The sequence below is a fragment of the Phascolarctos cinereus genome, unplaced genomic scaffold, assembly GCF_003287225.1.
Source record: "Phascolarctos cinereus isolate Bilbo 61053 unplaced genomic scaffold, phaCin_HiC Scaffold_2;HRSCAF=192, whole genome shotgun sequence".
Taxonomy (NCBI): Eukaryota; Metazoa; Chordata; class Mammalia; order Diprotodontia; family Phascolarctidae; genus Phascolarctos; species Phascolarctos cinereus.
The window spans coordinates 240,438,531-240,445,758 of record NW_027555625.1 but is presented as its reverse complement, the minus strand read 5'-3'; the positions used below and the strand labels follow the sequence as shown (position 1 = coordinate 240,445,758).

The following is a 7,228-nucleotide window of genomic DNA, read 5'->3' as shown; positions in this document are numbered from 1 at the left end:
ATATGCCTCATTCCATACCTATAATCCCCGGCCTTCCTACAAGAAAGAGGGAGCCATGCTTGCCTTGGCTCCTCTGAAGTTACGACTGGTGACTGGAGTGATGAGAGTTCTGAACTCTTTCAACATGTTTTTTCTTTACATAATGGTAGTTGTGTAAATTATCAGAGTGCCTGGTCACATAGTAAGCACCTGATACTTTACCTATCTAAATTGTTCCACTGATTCTGTTTATTGTTCCTTGCATCTTTTCATATGTCTCCCCATTTTTCTTTGAATTCTTCATCTTCATATGGGGTGGCTTTTTAATTTTCTCCTTCTTTGGCCTGAGCTCCCTCAGTCTTTCTGGGCTACTGATAAACAGATTCATAATCTGTACATCGTAACAGAGGCAGCATGGTGTATCAGGTAGAATACTGGATTTGGACTCCAGAAGACTTGGTTTCAAATCCTGCCTCTGATACTTAAAGTTACTAAGCCTCTCTGCCTTAGTTTTCTCAGCTGTAAAAGGAGGGGGCATTCTTGTTTATCATATTTATCATTTCTTATAGTGCAATAATATTCCATTTTTCATGCACCACAACATATTTAAGCATCTACCTCATTTCCAGTTCTTTGCTAATACAAATATCTTGATATCTTTCTTCCTGTCATTAACTTTTTGGGCCACATAGTTATTTTCAAAACTACTAGATTAAATTGAAAACTCTCCTTTCTCCACAGAGTAATTTGCATAGAATAATATAAATTGTGTAAATTTGCTTTGTTTTTCAAAGTTTATTTAGGTTTAACCTTTACTTAAAACATTTTTTGAGTTCCAAATTCTCTCCCTTTCTCCAGCCCTTCCCCCACCCCCTTGAGAAGGGAAGCAATATAATACAATATACAATATCAATTATACATGAAAAGTCATGCAAAACATATTTCCATATCAGCCATATTGCTTTAAAAAAAAGGCAAGAAAAATAGAGTGAAAAAAGTATTCTTCAATCTGTACTCAGAATTCATCAGTTCTCTCTCTGGAGGTAGATAGTATGGGTCCTTTACAATTGTCTTGTATCATGAGATTGATCAGAGTAGCTAAGTCTTTCGCGTTTGATCACCATTACAATATTGTTGTTACTATATGCAATGTTCTCCTTGTTTTGCTCATTTCACTTTTCATCAGTTCATGTAAGTCTTCCAAAGTTTCTGTAGGGAAATGGGAAATGGGGGAAAAAATTTTAGAAGCCCCTTTTTGTGGCCCATTTTAGCAGAAGACCAAACATTTATGCACTGAATGGAAGGCAGGATCATGTCTACATGAAATCTTCCTGGATATCCAGATTCAGCACTAAGACTTCCTACCTATATCATTAGTTCCTTCATTCATTCCTTCAGTGAACACTTATTAATCACCCACTAACTGTACGAGATGCTACAAAGATGAATACAACACAATCTTTGTCCTCACAAAGCTAACAGTCTGTAAGATTTCTCACTCTTTTCTGTACAAGGTATATGCATCTATGTCTCTGCCTGTTTATGTGATGCTGGGCCTCAGTTTTTCACATTTGCATAATTAGTGAGTTGGACTAGATGATTTCTAAAAGCCCTTCTAGCTCCAACATTCTGTGACTTTACCATTTGCCACTTGGATGTCTGGTACCAACTTGAACCCAAAATTCTTTCGACTGGGGGAAGGAGACAGCATAGACTGGGGAAAGAGGTAGAGTTGGGGAAAAACCCTCAAGAGAAAAACAGAAAATTCATAGTGGGGCAAGAAGGGTCTAATGTAGTTGTAGAGCCCAGGCAATGGTTTTTAGAGGACTAGAAAACAAAATACATTTGTATCTTCAGCACATAAGTCATCCTTTCCCACAGAACGTAAAACATAATACAAAGATGTCTGCCCGATAGAGTATGTTGGATGAAGCAGTCCAACTTTTCTGGCAAGTGGAAAAGGCATTTCAAATAGTTAGGGTAGGGGTTAGAAAGGCTAGCATTTTATGAAAAGTAGAATGTAAGATCCTTGCAGGCAAGAAATGTTATTTTTAATCTTTGTATAAATACCTAGCATGTTTATAGTGCTTACTAAATGCCGAAAAATCTAAACAGCTTATTAAATGTGAACAGTAAGTTACTTGGAGATGGCCTAACTTGAGAGAAGCTGATTTTCCTATTCCCTACTCACACTTTTTTTCAGACAAGATCATACCATCCAAATTGGGGAGAGGCAGCTGGTGGCTGCTTACATACTCCTAAGTCATGCTTAAATAAATAGAACCAGAAATCACACTCCCAAAGGAGGCAGGGGAACCATCAACAGCTGCTTCGGGCGCCAGGAGAATGTCCTGATGGATGAATAAGGAAGGAGCTGGGGTCATGACTGGAGTGTGAGGTTTGCAGAACCAAAGCAGAGAACATTGCTCTGTCTAATGGGAGCTCATTCCCCAGTGGAAATCAAGACATCTGAATCAAGCCACATATGAACATAAGAAGAAAAGTACTACTGAAATACTGCTAAAAAAATCTTTCAGGTTATGCTTTCCTGCTTCCTGGGGAAGGGGAGAGAGAGAGAAAGGGAGAGAGAGGTGGGGGGGAGAGAGACAGAGAGAGAGACAGACAGACAGACAGACAGACAGACAGAGACAAAGAGAGAGAGACAGAGAGAGAGAGAGGGAGTGGAGGGGAGGGAGGAGAAAGGGAAAGAGAGAGACAGAGAGCCAGACAAAAACAGAGAGACAGAGAGGGCCTTAGCTTCTCTCTCTCTCTCTCATCCTCAAAAAATATTGCTATTAATATTTCAAGGATCTGCGATTTCAGAGGTGTGGGTGCTCCATTAGCAGAGATCACAACCTTTCCATGATTTGGTAAATAGTCTTTGGGAGAGGCTGCAATGGAAAAATGTATCACCCTGAGGCCAAACTTCTGATAATGAACCTCTCTGACCTTTTCCTTCACAACAGATATAGTCAGTCATGGGGCCTGTATTCCAAGCCCTTCACTCTTGGTAGGAACCACCAGAGCTTGTGTTCCACGGCAGAAAGGCTTCTCCGGATAATAAAGAAAAGTTAATACAGTAAATGCTCTTACTAGGCACGGCTAATTGGGAGGGGGGTGCTCTTATGAATTAATAGAGGTGGAGCCCTATGACAAAATGCTCTTTAAAATTTCATTGGAAAGGAGATCTCTATCAAGTCAAATCTTAAATGGCACACAGCAAACACTTAATAAATGCTTGTTGAATAACTAACTGAATATATGAACATATGCCTTTGAAGAAATTGTGAGGAATGAAGTGTAGTTCTTTGTTGGGTAGCATCCAGTGGGCAGGACATCAAAATGTGAAACCAGCATAAGTAGAAATTTATTTTACACTAGTCAATTGAACATCGTGCATGGGCCACCAAATCACAGAATCTCAGAGCTAAAAGCGACTTCAGAGCTCCTTTAATCAAGCACTCCCTGAAGCAGACATCTCCTCTTTTCCTGACAAGTGTTGTCCAGCTTTGGCTTGAACACCTCACTTGATGGGGAGCTCACTTTCTCTCCTGAGCAGCCCACTTCCTTCTTGGACAAATCCCTCTACCAAATCCAAATCTTCCATTCACTTCTCCCAGTTCTGCTTTCTCAGACCAGGCAGAACAAACAATCCCTCTTTTTTTGCAGTAGCCCTTCAGATATTTAAATATTGCTATCATGTCCTCTTCAGTCTTCTCTTCTTCAGGATAAACAGCCCCAGCTCATAGATCATGGGATTATAGACCTAGCTCCAAAAAACACCTCAGATGCCATCTAATCCAACTTTCTTATTTTATAGTTGAGGAAAATTACATTCAATGAGGCAAATGATTTGTCTAAAGTCCTTCCAATGGATTCTCATATGGCAAGGACTCAAGTCACCATTGTGACAGCTCTCCTTTTGGCTTGTTTCATTTTCTCCAAGTGTTTCCTAAAATGTGGCCCCCCAGAAAATGAAGATTTCCAAAGAATTCCCCCAAAATTAAAAAAACAGAAAATATCTTACAATTTAAAACTACATCGAACATAATTTACTTACCATTTGATGATTCAGTAAGCACTTTGGAAAGAAAAGACCTTGGAAGGCTCATGGTCACTATAAACATGAATTATCCTTGTTCAGTTGCTAATTAATGGAGAGCTCTGGTAACTACAGCTGTATCTGTACAGCCAAAAGCTTTTGGTAACCAGATCTCACACCTTATATCTGCTCCTCACAAGCCTTAGCAAAAACACAGAGACCCCAGTTTCCTGAAATGTTTGAAAAGAAATGATAATTGGATACCATTTCCATGGAGTCAGCAACTGGCTACATGAACTACACTGAGAAAAGACCCCAACCCCTGCCTGGAAGCCTCCCTGTTCAAACAATGAGAGGACCTTCAACTTACTTTGTTTCCCAAACTTCAGCTTACAGTAGCATCGTGGAAAATATCCGACTGCATGATAACAGCTTCTTATAATCAAAGGCCTCTGGGTATCTCATCCTGGCCTGGGAAAGAATGAGGAAGGACAAATCCTTTCATGTGTCATGTTAGAAGCAGAACCCAGGAGTTCCAATCCCTAGTCCTGTGTCCTCTAAATGAGATTTACATAGGACCACTCCAGGATTTTATTAGCTAATATAATTATGCCTACTGAGCTAATGGTACAAAAAGAACCCATAGGGGATCCTAGCAGAATCCCAGAAGGATCACTGTTTTCATTGTAATCATTGCAGAAGGCTTTAGATTTGTCCAGACATTACTGTACATCCACTCGTGCGTGGATGAGACATGCAAATGTTTCCTGTTAACCCAGCCTGGGAAGGGGCTGGGAAGTCCCCTTGACCAGCAAGCATTTAGGTGCCACAGATCCCAGGTGACAGGAGAAATCCCTTTGGCCAGGGGCCTTCCTGTTATGCCTTAGGGCCCAGGCCTTGCCCCATTAAACCTGCTGGGGAGGCCAGGGATGAAGAAAGGAGGAGGGTCTGCCAGGCTCTGGCCACCTCAAGGAATGCAATGTGCCTCAGCTTTTAATAACAAGCATTAAAATAATCATTCTAAAAATGTCATCTATCAGGCCTGGAAAGCCACTCTGTGGATGGCAGTGCCTATTTTTAGTTGTTTACAATTCAGGTCACAGAATGAACCAATTTCAATTGTTCAATGGGGGAGGGTGGATGTTGGGAGATGGGGGGGGGTAGAGATTTGTTTTTATTTTTCTTCTCTGCCTTCAGAGTTTTTCCACTGGCTCCATGGTTACCAGGCAGATGCCACAGCCATTTTAAGGTCAAGGGGGAGTAGATAGCAGCAGAGCAGTCTATCAGTAAGAGCAGGAGGTACCCCAGGAACTATCTGGTGGGGCACGGGGTACCCAGGGGCCAGCTGGGGGCTGATGCATGAAGGCTATTCACCATCAGTGGACTCTTTTCAGGATGCTTCTGAATCTGGGATTAGGGCTTTTTACTTATTTATTTATTTGGGAAACAAAGAAACTCCTGCCTCAGCAGGATTCAATTGGGCCATGAAATAAAGAGAGAAAGGGCCCCAGAGTTGGGGGTGGGGGAGCCGGGTAAGGGATTGGAAAAGGGGACAATTAGCATACTCTTTTTTTTAATGTGGGGAGAAAAGGTTAAAAAAATAATTTGGGTGCCTCCTCGCCCTCTACCCAATTGTCCCTCTGGAAGTAAATAAGACAGAGGAGAGGAAGTTTGGTCAAAAGAACACTGGATTTAAAGTTTAGGTTCTGCCACTGACTGGCTTCATTTGGTTTCCCTGGGCCTTGGTATCTTCATGTGTATAATGAAGGGATTGGGCTAATGGTCTCCAAGGCCTCTTCCAGCCTCAGATTCTTTGAACCTGCGATTACCTGGATGATTGAGGATATATCTCAATAGTCCCTATTCTCCCACTCTAACCTATTCCAGTAGGGAATTTTCCAAAGTAGAGAAAGCTGAGAAAGGGACCTCCATGAAAAAGACAGTATAGCTGAAGACAGAAGCAAGGGGTTCACCAAGAAGCCTTTGTTCTCAGTCTGGCACCAAAGCCCTCCATTGGCTGAGGGGTAAAAAAATAATTCCTTCTTTTTAAGGCAGAAGTCCTAAGAGTAGTTGGTAGCAGGGTTGCTCATTTGGAATTTTTCTCCCAGGTTCCTATGTACAAGGGTCTAAGCCACTAGGACAGGCATTTATTGCCGCCCACCCCCCAACCTGCCGTCCCAGGCTCAGGCTACCCATTTCCAGTGTTGACCTTCCCCTGACCTGGGAACCTGGCAGGATTTATACCTAATCTTCATCATTTCCTGTAGGATGAGAATCTTTGCCAAAGTTAGATCTGCCTTCCCGGTTTTTTTCCAGCCAGTTCTGCCCACTGTGCCCATTCTACCTGCTACTAACAGAAAAAGGCTTATTGTCAAAAAATGAGCACTCTAGCCCAGAGACGCGAAGGGTTGAGCTGGGGCTCCTCAGCTCCTTCGGGTGTCCAGACCATTGTAGTTTTTGCCGTTCTTACACATTTTTCATTCCTCTTCTACTCTTCCATTCTTCCTTCCTCTTTCTTTTTCCCTCTTGTATCCCTATGTCTTTGGCTTTGCTTATTTTTGCAGCCTGGAGTTGCTGCAGAGTCATTTTCAGTTGTGTCTGACTCTCCACGACCCCATTTTGGGAGTTTCTTGGTAGATAGCACTGGAGTGGCTTGCCATTTCCTATTCCAGCTCACATTACAGATGAGAAAACCGAGGCAAACAGTGTAAAGTGACTCGCCCCGGCTCACACAGCTGATAAGTATCTGAGGCCGGATTTGAACTCAGGTCTTCCTGACTGCAGGACTGGTGCTCTACATGTGCCATCTAGCCTCGGTTTTCTTCAAATTCAACCTCTATATGCTCTTCAAAGCCCAGTTCAAATCCTAACCCATCCATGAAGCCTTGTCTGAAGCACTCCAGACCATGTGTGGCTCAATCCCTTCTCTGAACTCCAATTCTACATGTTACTTGGCCGGGGCGGGGGGGGGGGGGGGCGCGGGGGAGGATGAAAACAAAACCAAAAAACCTTCTCCCAAGCACAGCTATCCAAAAAGCGGAACGATGCAGCGGGTTCCCCTTCATAAGAGGTCTTCACTTGGCAAGAATATAGTGGATGAGGTGGCCATGAGGTTCCTTCGGTCTCTGAAATCCTGTGATGCTGCACTTTCTATCAGGCACCAGAATCATATGTGCCTTGTGACTCTCCTGTACTGTCGCTGTGCTG

The 7,228-nt window shown here is 42.6% G+C and overlaps 1 long non-coding RNA gene across 1 annotated transcript; it reads right to left on the bottom strand.

Moving 5' to 3' along the window:
- Positions 1 to 754: 754 nt before the first annotated feature.
- LOC144455872 (uncharacterized) lies at positions 755 to 6,969 on the bottom strand. Its single transcript, XR_013484694.1, has 2 exons — positions 4,392 to 6,969; positions 755 to 1,188 (listed from the first exon to the last, which is right to left on the bottom strand). It is a non-coding gene; the product is annotated as an uncharacterized LOC144455872 (long non-coding RNA).
- Between the last annotated feature and the right edge of the window lie 259 nt (positions 6,970 to 7,228).